Source organism: Mus musculus, chromosome 11 (assembly GCF_000001635.26).
Source record: "Mus musculus strain C57BL/6J chromosome 11, GRCm38.p6 C57BL/6J".
NCBI lineage: Eukaryota > Metazoa > Chordata > Mammalia > Rodentia > Muridae > Mus > Mus musculus.
The window spans coordinates 20,249,900-20,265,404 of record NC_000077.6 but is presented as its reverse complement, the minus strand read 5'-3'; the positions used below and the strand labels follow the sequence as shown (position 1 = coordinate 20,265,404).

The window sequence follows — 15,505 nt, the reverse complement described above, 5'->3', positions numbered from 1 at the left end:
CTGTAACTGTCTTTGATAACATTCCTTAACTAATTTGATGTTTTTATTAGGATCCTGACTGGTTTTGCAAACTGAAAGGATATTAATTTGCATTTTCCACTACTGTAACAGATCTCTTCCCCATAAGTTTATGGCTATATCGGCCATCTATGACTTTAATTTTCCTATTTGACTTTCAGGTCCTATATACTAAATCATTTGCTTTATTTGGAATAAAGCTCCAACTCCTTGAAATTGGATGTCTACTTCTTGAAGTGGCTAACCTATAGACTAAAATTTTGGAGTGATAATGTGACATCTGCTTCATTGTTAACCATTCCTTTAATTTCAATATTGTTTACTAATATTCTTAGCTTGGGCCTTTGATCCTCTATTGAAGTTTGTCAAAATATTTGGTTTTGGCCCCTTTTTAGCTTTTTAAATTGTCTATAGAATTTGACTCCACCTTGTTATCTGGTCTCACAATGTCTGTTTTCAGAGCAGTAGAGTTTAATTGTCCCGAGAAAGAAAACTCTCCCTGTTTAGCATTGGGGCCTGCAAGAGCCCCACCCCCACTCCCAGGAGACTTTTGGTAAAATGTTGCCCCATTTGTCTGTTGTTGCTCTACATTCCCTAGTCCTACGGCCTTTGCCATATCTTTTACATATTCCAGGAGGCATAGACTCCCTTTGGGATTAATCTGTTTTTCTCTGTAGTTTATCTTGAAATGACCCTGCTCACCACAATTAAAACATTTGAAATTTTGGGTCGTCTCAAGGACTCTAGTGGCAGCTTCTCTTATTAAGGTCCTATCAGGCAAACGAGGCCCAACATCAGCAGTATATCTAATCCACTCCATCCATCGATGCTGACCTTGCCCTCAGTGGTCTGATTATTTCTTTGCATTCAGCATTCACATTTTCAAAAGCCAAAGACTCGATTGGTGCCTCTCTTGCTGATGGATCCCATATACTTCTTTCTATAGCAGAAGTCAACCTTTGTAAAAAGTCAGGGAATGTTTTCTTTGGACCTTGTATGACTTGGTTCAAGAAAATGGTTCAAGCCATTTCCCTGTTTCTGTGACCTTGTCCCAGGTCTTTAAGGCCGCCAAGCAACAAAACATCAAGGTTTCTTCATCATATTCAGCCTGAACCTCAGCAAAGCCACCCTCACCAAGCAGTTGATCTCTAGAAACATTGTTACTTCTGGTTTTATTTTGTCCTGTTATCTCGTTCACCTCTTCTCTCCACCATGAGAACCATTTGTAAATGTGACCCAGGTTTTAATATTGTTCTTGCCATATCATCCCAGTCTTGAGGGTGGGGGTGGTCTATGTTTAATAGACCAAGAAGTCAGGATTTGATTTTAAAACAGTGAATGCATTCTAAAATTAGTGACATGTTCCTTAAATTTTCTCAGTTCTAACATATCTATGGGTTGTCATTCAAATTCCTGATAATTCTGTGGATGGTTATCATCTGTAGGTCTTTGTTGTATACTCACCAGATAAACCAAAGTTTGCTTTTCAACAACTTTTTGGTTGGCTTTCTCTAATTTTATCTTCTGTCCCCACCTGAGTATTTTCCCTAACTAATATTGTAAGTTCCTCCCATAAGGTCTGTGCCCATGTTTCCTATCTCTCCTTGTGTTGCTCCTCCTGCTCAGTAAGTTCCTGTATTCTCTGTTCAGGTTCTGCTTCCACATTTTAGTTGTTTCTTTATATTGTAATTCTGATACTCTGATGTCTGTTTTATTTTGATTCATTTTAAAAGATTCTCCTCCAAGCCTTGTTTCTAATCTTCATTATTTTCTCTCTGCCACTCAGTCTGATCTGTGAGCTCTCCCATCTTTTGTTCTAGTGTCTTCTCCAGCTCCTGTCTCCAAACTTCATTTTCCTCTCTGTTGCTTATCATTACCTATTAATTCCTGTACCTTTAGTCTAGTCAAGTCTTAAACTTATCCCTTTCTTGGTCAGTCTCAGTCTCAGCTATGAATGTGTATATATATATATATGTATATATACATATACATATATGTATGTGTGCATATATATATATATGTATATATACATATACATATATGTATGTGTGCATATATATATATATATATATATATATATATATATATATTCAGTTTATAATACTTATTACCTAATCTGGAGCTTCTTGTATCTTTGTCTCCCTCTGGTGTTCAACTCAGGATACTGTAGTTCTCTCTAATTCTTTATTTGAAGGGAGGGGCTCACTGTAGAGAGACCAGCAGCTTTTTCTGGTTTTGTCTCTGTCTTAGGTTATGTCCAGCAGTATGCGTGTCAGTCTCAGGTAGTCTGTAGTGTAAGAGCGGGTCTGACTGTCCCACGTCCTGTTTAGACGTGGAGGATATAGGAAATCAAGCACAAGAAGGATTGCTCAGCGGAGAGTCCCAGATAGAGCCTATTACATCTGTGAGAAGGCTTTGTGAAGTTAACTGTCAGTTTTTTAGTTGTTGATCTTTAGTTGTGAAGGCTGTTTTACAGGCAGTCATAACCCAGGGTCCTTGGTCTTTCTTTAGGCTTGGGGAACCCTGTGTTGTGGCACTGTAAGTCCCAGCTCATGGTTGGGGAGCTGTCTCTGGGTGCTGTGGTTTGCTTGGGGCTTGGGAGGGAGCCTCTCCGTAGCTCTCTGTAGAACCCTTAGTTGAATTCTAAGTCTCACATTGGGCGCCAATTTGTTGCTGAAATTTCCAACCCCAATATGCCTGTATAAAAAACACACAATCGAGTTATTATAATTCTAAGCTATAAGCCTAAATTAGTCATATCTAATACTATACCAACTTCTTCTGCAGCCATAAGTCCCCTTGCTACTTGCCATTTCTCCTAGCCACATGCTTCTGCTCCATAATGGCTTCCCCCTCCTCTTCTTCAGTCCTCTCTCCTTCTCCTCACATCTCATCTCTTCTCTACCTGCCCCCACTCTCAAAACCCATCTTTCCCCTCCACTGCCCAATCACAGGCTCTAGCTTTTATTGACCAGTTAAAATGGGGAGAAGGTTCACATGAGATCACCTGGGTAAGTGACCAACTGCTTGTCGAAAACAGCAGTTTTGAAGAAACAAAATTAACACCAGAATACAAACAACATCAAGACAACCCACAACATCTGTAGCTTAGAGTTTTCAAAACCTACTTTTAATAAGGGTTCATACATGTTTTAATCTCCCTTCTAGCTCACCACCCACTAGAGGTAGTGGAAAGGGAAGGCTAATAGAGCAAAGGAGGATGTGGGCTTCTTTAGAAATAGTTCCTTAGAACAAATCCAATCTGTCTTTTCGGGATATCAGCAGTTCAGTTCACACACATCAGCAATGGCAGCTCAATCTACCTGCAAACACTATTCATGAATCAGTAATGGCAGGTCAATCCACAAGAAACCACAAGGCTCTGGCAAGAAGATGCAGTGTCTTAGTCAGGGTTTCTATTCCTGCACAGGCATCATGGCCAAGAAGCTGGGGAGGAAAGGGTTTATTCCGCTTACACTTCCATACTGCTGTTCATCAACAAAGGAAGTCAGGACTGGAACTCGAGCAGGTCAGAAAGCAGGAGCTGATGCAGAGGCCATGGAGAGATGTTCCTTACTGGCTTGCTTCCCCTGGCTTGCTCAGCTTTCTTTTCTTTTCTTTTCTTTTCTTTTTTGTTTGTTTCGAGACAGGGTTTCTCTTGTAGCCCTGGCTGTCCTGGAACTCACTCTGTAGACCAGGTTGGCCTCAAACTCAGAAATCTGCCTGCCTCTGCATCCCAAGTGCTGGGATTAAAGGCATGTGCCACTACGCCTGGCCCTCAGCTTGCTTTCTTATAGAACCCAAGACTACCAGCCCAGGGATGGTGCCACCCACAAAGGGGTCCTCTCCACTTGATCACTAATTGAGAAAATGCCTGACAGCTGGATCTCATGGAGGCATTTCCCCAACTGAAGCTCCTTTCTCTGTGATAACTCCAGCTGTGTCAAGTTGACACACAAAACCAGCCAGTACATCCAGGAATATCACTACAAGTTTTTGGTGCCTTTCTCTCTAAAAAGTCACAACAAAGGATGACCAGCAAAAAATGGTGAGGCATACTAATACTGCTCAGAATCATCAGCAAAGACCAGAATCCACAAAGCCCAACGATGATGCGAACAAATGGCAAGGCATACCAATACCATCCAGCATCGTCTAGCAAAACATCACATGCCCCAGGCTCCCTCCAAAGGAACACCACATGTCTATTGTTAGCAAAACATCCTCCCATGTGTCTGCTTCAGCAAAAACATCCTCTCATAAGACAGTTTCCAGAAAAACATCACATGACACAATTGAGTCTCCAAGAAAACCAGAAATTTCCACTTCAGACATCAAATTCCTTTACCTGCTGAGCCATCTCACTAACCCAAGAGATATCAGATCCATAAAGTGGACTCTACCAAACCATACTGCCTCTTAGGATTCTCATCTGCTCTCATTTGCACACTGGATGTTATAAAGGGGCTCTGGTTGCTGCCGGTTTCATCCACCTGCAGAAATGGCTTCGTGGTATCATGCCCTGGAGGTCAGTGGACTCCCCTCTTTCCCCACAACCATAATCTCACTTTGACCCTGCCTCCTATCTCATATAAAGTGGGGAGGGGAGATCTGTATAGAGTTATTAATTTTAAAATGTTTACATTTATTTTATTTGGTTTTTGTGGAGAGTTTTTTGGGCTGCTTGGCAGGAATTTGACATTGGGCCAGGACAAAGAAGTGGGCTTCAGGCAGGAATCTGACATTAGGCCACGACAAGGAAGTAAGCTCAGGCGGGAATCTAATTTTAGGCTAGAACAAAAAAGTAGACTTCAGGCAGGAATATGACTTGGGCCAGGACTGGGAAGTAGGCTCAGATATCTTGGTCATCCTGGTAAGCCCTTAGATACAGTGATCAAGGGACTTTGCTTATTGCCTTGCTTGTTCCATGACTATTTGTGTTTATTGTCTTGCTTGTTCCTCAACCTAGGACTACCTTATTACTTGCATGTAATTAAAATGGTATAAAAGCAGATTGGGGGGCTGGAGAGACGTCTCAGCTGTTAAGAGCACTGACTGCTCTTCCAGAGGTCCTGAGTTCAAATCCCAGGAACCACATGGTGGCTTACAACCATCTGTAATGAGATCAGATGCCCTCTTCTGGTATGTCAGACAACAGCTACAATGTACTTACATATAATAAATAAATAAATAAATAAATAAATAAATAAATAAATAAATCTTTTTTTTTTTTAAAGCAGAATGGGAAAAAATAAATCCACCTCAACCTCAGAACTGGCTGGGGCCATGCTACAATGTTGTCTAATTGTCTTTTTTCTTTGTAATTGTTGTTCCTGCTCTAGAGGATCTATTGACTGACTGAGCTGGCTTAGTCTGGTGTCTGGATATAAATGAGTGTACTTCAGAGAACAATTTGTGAGAAGTGAGTTCTTTCCTTCTACCATGTGAGTTCTGGAGACTGTGTTTGGTTTTAATGTCACTGGCCACAAATTAGAATCATCTGACTAGGGAGCCTCACCTGAAGAATTGTCCCGATTACCTTGATTGATGTAGGAAGGCCACCCAACTAAGAGCAGCAGCCTCAGGTAGCAGCCCAGATAAAAACGAATATTTCAGAGAAATGTATTCTGGCCTTCGCTGGTTCGATCTTTCCTCCTGCTGCTAGGGTGAATTCACCCTGGTGTGGATGCCAGGCCTCATTCCTTTGCTGGAAGCAAAATCAGCATTCCCAAGTATTCACCGTAGACTAGGGACACTCTCTCTTCTTCACTTGCTTGCCTTGTAGGACTAAGCAACTGCTAGAACCTGCTAGTCTACAATGAAGACTTGGGACCAATTGCTCTTTAGAAACTTCATGGGCTTTGTCTGGGACTACAGAGGTCTTGTGGACTAAGTGACTACCGGTTGTCAAACCCCATCCTCTCCCCAATGAGCGACAGGTATTCTGGGACTACTCAAGAGGCATAAACCTCAAGGACTGAGTACTGGTTTTTCAGCATCCCAGGTATGATTCGTTACTATTTTAAAGCCTTAATAAATTCATATATGTTCCGGGTGGTGGTGGCGCATGCCTTTAATCCCAGCACTTGGGAGGCAGAAGCAGGAGGATTTCTGAGTTTGAGGCCAGCTTGGTCTACAGAGTGAGTTCCAGGACAGCCAGGGCTATACAGAGAAATCCTGTCTTGAAAAACCAAAAAAAAAAAAAATCATATATATTTTATATATATATATATATATATATATATATATACACACATATAGACAAGCATACACACACATAATACACACACATATGAATATATATTCATCCCCTTGATTCTGTCCCTCTAGAGAACCTGACTAAAATAAGTTGGTACCAAAAATGATTCTGGAGAAACAGAATTTTAAGGATGAGTTTCTCAAGCAGGCTTAGTGGTACTTGGAACTGGATCTTCAGCTGGATACATAGAAAATATTATCATGGAAGACTCCTCAATATTAGGAGCACTGAAAATTCATGGTGTGCACTATTTAAAGAACTTGTCTAGATAAATACACTTGATCTCGATTCACCTCTTGTAAGGTGTAAAGAATTTAGTGACTCTATATATGAAATTTTTGAACATTTGTGGGAAATGCAATTTGGCTCCTTTTAGCATCTTTGAACAAAGTTACAGAAGACAATAGGCTGAGTAATAAAACTGAGTGATTCGAGACACACATAAACATCCCAAGGGTTTCTAAATGTGCACTGGAAGAGACTCTTTCCTCCTGAAGTCATAGAGCTCAGGTTTCAGAAAACCAAACCCAAGCTCTCATTATACAATTAGCTGAGTACCAACATAAACTTAACTGTCGGCTTCGTTGAGTGTCAGCAGTTTCAGTAAGGGCACTGAGTTTTAAAAGAATAGGGTCCTTAAGACTTGGTCTTGAGGTGTGGGAGGGCCCTAATGAGGTTGAACTGCTAACCATTCAGAGTCTCAGGAGTCCCCTCTGCCTGGAAATAGTCTGTCCACTACTAGCCCCTGAAGTGTTGCCCACTCTGCCTTTGCCTAACTTAATTAATCCTGTCCCCTATGTAGAGAAGGCAATGACCTTTCCTAAAGACGTCAGACACAGCAATGCTGCTGTCCCTCAGGAGCCAACTATTGTGACATTTAGATCTGTTCCTAGACTCAGGGTTAAGCAAGGCCCTAGAGGTGATGTAGCAAGTATGCCGCTATGAGAGCTGCCCTTCACTGCTAAAGAACCTAAGGAGTTTCTACTCATTCTAGCAGAAGTCTGGGTAATGTGAACGGCAACAGCTTTTATGGACATGGAGTAATGGTGGAAGGAAAGTAAAACTGGATCCAGCTGAGTTTAGCATCAGCAAGGGTCGCTGAGCAGAGATCCCAAGCTTGATATTGAAACTGGAACCATTAAAAAACAACAGATAGCAAGAATTTGAAGTGTTTGTGAAAAAAAAAAAAGGGCCTACTGAAAATGAGCTAGAGGTGCCTAATATTCCTTAGTTTCATGCTGATGGAGACATTTTTTTTTTAAGGCTTAAAGAAATTGGAATGCTGGAGTGAATTTTTTGCTTAAAGCCTAATCCTTGAAGATGGAGAGATGGCTCAGAGATTAAGAGCTCCATCTGCTCTTCCAGAAGACCTGGGTTTAAATCTCAGCACCATATGGCAGCTCACAACTGTCTGTAACTCCAGTTCCAGGGGATCTATACTAGCTAGTTTTGTGTCAACTTGACACAGCTGGAGTTATCACAGAGAAAGGAGCTTCAGTTGAGGAAATGCCTCCATGAGATACAACTGTAAGTCATTTTCTCAATTAGTGATCAAGGAGGAAAGGCCCCTTGTGGGTGGGACCATCTCTGGGCTGGTAGTCTGGGTTCTATAAGAGAGCAGGCTGAGCAAGCCAGGGGAAGCCAGCCAGTAAGGAACATCCCTCCATGGCCTCTGCATCAGCTCCTGCTTCCTGACCCGCTTGAGTTCCAGTCCTGACTTCCTTGGTGATGAACAGCAGTATGGAAGTGTAAGCTGAATAAACCCTTTCCTCCCCAACTGTTTCTTGGTCATGATGTTTGTGCAGGAATAGAAACCCTGACTAAGACAAATTGGTACCAGCAGAGTGGGGTATTCCTGTGACAACCTGACCATGTTTTGTGGTGGACTATGGAAGGACTTTGGAACTTTGGGCCAGAAGATCCATTCGGTGTTAAGAGTTCTGTCGAATGTTGTGTAGGAGCTTGGAAGCTAATGTTGAGAACAGTGCAGGAGATGGAGGCCTGGCTTGTGAAATTTCACAGGGAAGATTAAAGACCAGAGCCATTGCTATTTTTGATTGTGAAGATTCTGTCGTTCTGGTTAGCTGTGGCTGAAGAATCAGCTGTGATTAACAAGATACCAGAACTACTAAAGCAAAAAATTTGTATTACTGGGACTATTGATGCTGGTTAGCTGGAGCTAAGAAATTATCAGTGATTGAGAAGAGACCAGCATCATTGAAGTGACATCTTCTGGGAAGTGTTTTCTGAGAGCACATAGGCTGTGTTCCAGAGACAGCCAAAGTTGTACTTTGTGCTGTGGCTGGACTTGGTAATGTTTAAGAGTCACCCAGGTGGTATTGGTTTTGAAGGCATGAAGGGGTCATGCAGAACAGCTGAGGCTTGGCACTGTGAGAGGCCATGGAAGGCCATTGGTGAAGGTGCAGCCTCAGTTGCAATTGACAGCCCAGGACTGAAGGGGTCATGCAGCGTTTTGGAGATGCCAGTACCATGAGATGATCACCAAGAGCAGCAGTAGAAGTGGAGTACAGGCATCTGGAGCCTAGAGGACGACACGTGTGCTACAAAGGGCATGGCTGGAGAAGTGACCCCAAGCCCTTGGAGGAGCCCAGAAGATCGTGAGCTGAATCCCAGACATTGGACGGTTGGAGATTGATTTTTGCTTTTGATTGTGACTGTGCCCTGATATTTTCCCTCTTGAAGGAAGAAACTATTTTAGTGGAGCCCACAATTAAGAGACTTTTAATTGTAAAAAGACTTTGGATTTTAAAAGAAATGGATATTTTAAAGAGATTGAAATTTTAAGAAAATGTAAAGACTGTGGGATGTTTAAAGTTGTTTAGACCTTGGGGATGAATAAGAATGTAAGGGTTGAGGCTTACTAGTGATATGTTTGTGTGTCAAGTTGACAAGGGATCAATTGTACTGGCTAGTTTTGTGTCAACTTGACACAGCTGGAGTTATCACAGAGAAAGGAGCTTCAGTTGAGGAAATGCCTCCATGAGATACAACTGTAAGTCATTTTCTCAATTAGTGATCAAGGAGAAAAGGCCCCTTGTGGGTGGTGCCATCTCTGAGCTGGTAGTCTTGGATTCTATAAGAGAGCAGGCTGAGCAAGCCAGGGGAAGCAAGCCAGTAAAGAACATCCCTCCATGGTCTCTGCATCAGCTCCTGCTTTCTGACCTGCTTGAGTTCCAGTCATGATTTCTTTCAGTGATGAACAGCAATGTGGAAATGTAAGCTGAATAAACTCTTTCCTCCCCAACTGCTTCTTGGTCATGATGTTTGTGCAGGAATAGAAACCCTGACTAAGACAGGATCTGACACCCTCATACAAGCATACATATAGGCAAAATACCAATGTAACATATATATATATGTATACATGTACATGTATACATATGTGTGTATTATATACAATATGTATATATGTATATTATATATGTGTGTGTATATGTATAATATTATAATATATATGTCTAAAAATAATTATATGTATTCTAATCTTCAACAATGGAAGGACCCAGAGTTATCCCTTCACTAATACTATAAGATGAAAAACAACTAGAGGGGCACCAGCACATTGGAAGCGTTCTGTTGTTGCCCATCTCCTTGTGCCAGACCTTAGGGTGGAAGATGCTGATGCTCAACTGAATGAATTAAATATAATAGGTTTAATTGTACCTCAGAGTAGTAGGGGCCAAGTGGCAAGGTTGACTCGCAAAGGCAAGGTGAGCAGCCATCATATAGGTAGCCTGTGCAAATCGATGGCCACAATCCCCTGGCTTGTATGGAACATGGCGACTGGCTAATCAATCATGGTTTTCTGGAATGGAATAGATAAGATTACTCAATTTTTTGTTCTATCTACACATGTGGGAAAACTCTAGAACAAACGAAAGCCTACAATGGGTCATGGTAACAGAAAATCACAGCCAAATAATTTCCAGACTGGAGCCGGTTTAGGGGCAGCTCCCCAGAGGAAGGACCTTCCTGATACCTAAGGGTTTCCTGTCAGCCTTTCTCCATCCCACCCAGGACCTACGGTGCTTTACCAGAGTAACTGCACACTGGGGAAAAGGATTCTGGGTGACTCACTGGAAACTGACTCTGCGTTGTCACTGATTCCAGGAGACTCCCCTCCCCAAACAGTGTGGGCCTCCTGTTAAAGTAGACGCAAGCTGGCAAGCAGCCTTACTCCATGGTCTCTGTGTCAGTTCCTGCCAACAGACTCCTGCCAGGGTTCCTGCCTTGACTTTCCTGGATGATGAACTTCAAGCTGGAAGATGAAATAAACCCCTTCCTCCCCAAGCCTTTAGGTCATGGTGTTTTGTCACAGCAATAAAAACCCTAAGACAGCAATCAAACTCAAGTTGTCAGCATTGGTAACAAGTGTCCCTCTCCCCCAAGCTTCACCATCTTGCCATCCCATCCATGGGTGTGATGATTTTTTGAGGAAGAGTCATAAAGCCCAACCTGTTGACCTGGAACTTACTATACAACTGTCACTGTCCTGAACTCTTGCCTCTCCTCCTCGGTGCTGGAATCACAGGCAAGTGCCACCACTCCAGATTTATATGGAACGTCAACCAGCTCTCCACAGGTTTCCAGTCACCGTCCTGCCACCAAAGAAAGTATTCTGGTTTTATTTATATTTATTGTTTTAACTTTTGGAGAGTGGATCAAAACATGGAGTTCATGCTGGTGATGAACTCCAGATCTTCCTCAGACTTTTGAGAGGGTTCTAGTTTTAAAATCCAAACCTGGAAGGTACAGTGCATTCACGATGGATCGGAACCTACTATATAGCCCAGGTTGGCCTCAAACTGCAGCAATCCTCTTGCCCAAGGACTCTTAGAATACTGATAGTTTAGGCATGAGTCACAGGTGTGATGGTAATTTTTAAAAGTGACATTTCATGTGTGTGCATGTTCATTTGTGTGTGTGTCCATGTGCATGTTTGTGTGCATGTGTAGGTTATGAGTCATTCCTTAGAGTCACCACTTCGTTTTATTTTGTGACAATATCCTTCTTTGACCTGGGGCTTACCAGTGAGTTCTAGCGATCTGCCTGTCTCTGTCTCCCCAGTGCTGGGATTGCAAGGATACAAGACCATGTCTGGCTTTATTTTTAACTGTTTTAGTCTCAGGGTTCTGGGGATTGTACTCGGGCCCTTATATCTGCACAGTAGGCACTTTACCAACTGAGTTCACAATGGTTCATCGTTATCATTACCTTGGCTGGATTTAGAATCGCTTTAAAAGGTATTGAGAGATACCTTTAGGTGTATCTGTGGGGGCATTCACAGAGAGGATTAACTGAGGGTGAAGATCCACCCTGAAGGCAGGTAGTCCATGGGCTGGGGGCCGTACTGAACGGAAGGGGGAAGGAGAAAGCCAGCTGGGCAGTACCATTCCCTTCCTCCTTCCTAGCTACCAGGATGTGAACTGTCTTGCTCTGACATGTCTTTCAAGCAAAGATGGACTGACACTCTTGAAAACATGAGCCAAAATAAACCCCTCTCTTAGAAAGGAAGAAAAAAAGGAAGGGAGGGAGAGAGGGAGGGAAAGGGGGAGGGAGGGAGGGAGGGAGGGAGGGAGGGAGGGAGGGAGGGAGTAGGAGGGAGCCAGGAAGGAGGGTGATTTGCAGGTACCTTTAGCTTTCAGCCTGCCATAAATATCCCCCAAGGAACATAAAACAACCCTGCTGCCTTCTTGGGAAGGAGAAAGGGAGAAACTTGGGGGAGAATTCCACTTGTAGCCCAAAACATTGCTCAACCTCAAAATGCTTAATAACATGATACTGTGAACCATAGATGTTAACATGCAGTCTGTGGGCTGAACACGAATTCCAACAGTCTGACACCATACATTTGGCAAAACTGACTCAGTTTGTTCCAGATTTCAAATCCTAAACTTATTACAAAAGATGGCTGAATAAGGACAACTCAGTGGGTGTAGATGATTGCTGCCAAGTCTGACGAATGAGGTTCAGCCTCTTGGACCCACATAATAATAATAAAAGCAGAGAACCAACTCTTATCTCCACATGTGACATGGCACAGCACACACAGAGACACTAAATAAAACCTTTAGGAAAACAAAACAAAGCAGAGGATGGCTGAGTAGATTACTACAGCACCTGCTCCTGGCTTTTCAGCTTTACATTCTTCTCTGCACCCCAGGGATCTCTTTCCTGACTACAGTTCTAGTGCATCTGTACAACAGAACACTCATCTTCACTCCTCCAGCCATGACTTCTAACTTCACCTTTGGGTCTGTGGTGCCGATGCCACGGGACAGAGCCGTCTGAGCACTTCACTGTTGCTCTGTATCCTAACCCCTCACTTTTCCTCAGATAGCTGTCTCTATACACATTTCCTTGTCAGTGAGACAGCGGAGTGACGTTCACGCCAAGCTTATTCCTTTATACTGTCCTCGTTTAGAAGCTTCTACATATCTGCTGAAGTTCCTAACATGGGGTTGCTATGCAGAAGGCAGACCTATGGGGGGAGCAGGAATTCCAAGGATATTCAAGTTGTCAGCAAATCTAGACCTGAAGATGAATGAAAACACCAGTAAATCGGGACCAGCCCAACATTCAGAGCTTCCTTGGGACTTTAGGGAGACAAGAGGTTGATATGGGCTGGCCACAGAAGGACAGATTCCAGCAGGAACTCTGCTGACCTTATTCTTCACAAGGTAGTGGGCTCTCCATGTGGTGGTGGTGGGGGGGAGAATATAGTGAAAGCAGGTGTTTCCCCTTCTTTTCCTTCCCTTCTTTTTCTTGTTTATTATTTGTTATTTATTTATGTGCCTTTCCCAAGTGTCTGCAAATGTCCCTGATGGAGAGTAATACTCATCGAGCAAATCTGGCAGTCTGCAGGGCCAGAATTTCTACTATGGACACCATTGCCATTTTGTTAGCAATGAAGACCATTGCTCCAATCCTGATGACCTGAATTCAATCTCTGGAACCACACTGTGAAAAGAGGGGAATGGACTCCCACAGCTGTCCTCTGTTATCTACACTCCCACTGTGGTGTGTGACACCCCCCCCCCAACACACACACAAATAATGTCATAAAAAAATAAAATAAGCTACACAGAGAAACCCTGTCTCGAAAAACCAAATAAATAAATAAATAAAATAAAAAGACTTGGAGTATAATGCAAAAATATTATTTGCACCTATATTCAGAAAGTATCAATGAATAAAACAGAAGAGATCAAGATGAATATGACATAGGAATAAATGTCTCATAGGAATCACGCCTTCCTGTTTTGGAGAATGTTAAAGTTTCACTCACTGGTACACTTCACTGTTTTGGTTGTGATCATGTAAAGTCCTGGCAATCACTACCATACTCTGCAGGCTCAGAAAAATCAACTTGCCTTATTAAGACAACAAATGAAACTATAGTAGGTTCTTCTTTATGCCAAGGATTAAAAAGAGCAGGGGTCTGGTGATGTGATGTAGCTCAGTTGTTTGAGCACTTGCTGAGCATACATGAGGCTCTGGGTTGACTGTGCCAGCACGTCTACCAGGTGTGGTGGCATGGATCTCCAATCCCAGCATGGTAGGAGGACCTCAGACATTCAGAGTGATTCCAGTCTAGCCTGGGATATATGAGCCCTTGTCTCAATAAGGAGGGGGAGGGAGAGAAAGGAGAAGGATAATGGGGAAGTGGGGGAGGAAGGGGGAGATGACTGGGGAGAGGAAGAGGAGGAGGAGGAGCAAATAGGGTAGAAGGTGAGAAGGTGGTGTAGTCCCTGAGTGGTGCAAGATCTGTCACACTGGTGCCAGCCTGCCTCTGTAAAATACCACCACCACTGGAGTTATCAAAAAACAGCAACTATCAAAACAACGCCATCTCCTCAGTCTGCAGGAGGTGCCCCACAGAAGCTGGTACCACTTTTCCCATCTCAGCTTACCGTGAAATAACCATCACAGGAGCTGTTCACAATGGCAACACCTCGTCCAGCCTCCCCAAGCAGCTGGGCAGTGATGGAGCCTCAGCCAAAGCAGCCTGTGGCTGGGAAGGTCCTCCCATCCCAACCCATAGGCCCGATGCAAGGAAAAGGGGTGGGGAAAAAAAACCCACCAATCCCTGAGCTTCAAACAAAAACATAGTAATCCCTGAGCACAAGAATCCACCAATCCCTGAGCTCCCCAAGCTCAGGACTTGAAATCCTACCAATCCTCATCCTGGAAATCTCTGTCCTGAAAAGCCCCACCCACTAAGAAACCCTATATAAGCCCTGCTCTTTGTTCAATTCCCTGCTCTCTGCTCCTGGAGCGGAGGTGGCCACCCCTGGATTCATCCCTCCACATTTTGGACCCTCCAATAAATATCTTTTATGAGCTTTGCTGCCTGGTGGTACTCTCTCATCAGAAGCCAAGAAGCAATGAAGAGAAGGAAAGAACAGGAGTGGGGCTGAGCTGGGGATACCCTCCCCCTGGGAGCTGCAACACCTCAGTTAGGAGGCTTCCTCTTAGAGCAGTGTGGTTCCTGGGCTTCTGTGTTTCAGGACGCCCTTCCAACTGAGCAAGAACACTTAGAGAAGGCCGCTGGGCCAAAGTCAAAGAAGAGTACAGAACACATCTGGTTGAGACCATCCAGGTGCTCAATCGCATTACCATATTTACTGCTAAATGACTTCATACGTCCTTTATTTATTTTTTCCTTTAAACAAGTAACTGGATACACGCTGGTAAATGCTACCTACCTATTTGACACATTTCGGTTCTGAATTCCTTTTTAACTTTTTCCTTCTGGGTTGAAGAGAGAATTCAAGGCCTTGCATATAACAATACACTTTTACTTTAAAACACCCAGTATGGGGAAGACTGGGACAAAATCAGGAGTTCAAATTCAGCCTGGGATACGATGAAATTTACACTCACTCTCTCTCTCTCTCTCTCTCTCTCTCTCTCTCTCTCTCTCTCTCTCTCTCCACACACACACACACACACACACACACACACACACACACACACAAAACAAAGCCAAATAAAAAGCTGGGCATGATAGGGTTTGCCTGTACTCCCTGCACTGGGGAAGCCGAGGCAGAAGGAGCACTATGGCCAGGCAGGCCAGCCTGGCAGTTAAGTTTGTGGTCTTAGGTTGGATTAAGTCTCTGTCGTGTTAAGATCAGTCCAGCTCCTTCTCTAAACTTCACAGGCCCAGAACACTGTGGAAGTCCCTTCTCCCACTACTGGTGAGAC

General features: G+C 43.4%; 1 long non-coding RNA gene across 2 annotated transcripts; it reads right to left on the bottom strand.

The window, feature by feature from the left end:
• Window positions 1-2,215: 2,215 nt before the first annotated feature.
• On the bottom strand, window positions 2,216-10,892 carry Gm39604. 2 transcript variants are annotated; one of them, XR_872279.1, is made up of 3 exons: window positions 10,773-10,892; window positions 9,962-10,103; window positions 2,216-2,715 (listed from the first exon to the last, which is right to left on the bottom strand). It is a non-coding gene; the product is annotated as a predicted gene, 39604 (long non-coding RNA). The 2 variants fall into 2 exon arrangements; XR_872280.1 differs by lacking the exon at window positions 10,773-10,892 and adding an exon at window positions 10,376-10,559.
• Between the last annotated feature and the right edge of the window lie 4,613 nt (window positions 10,893-15,505).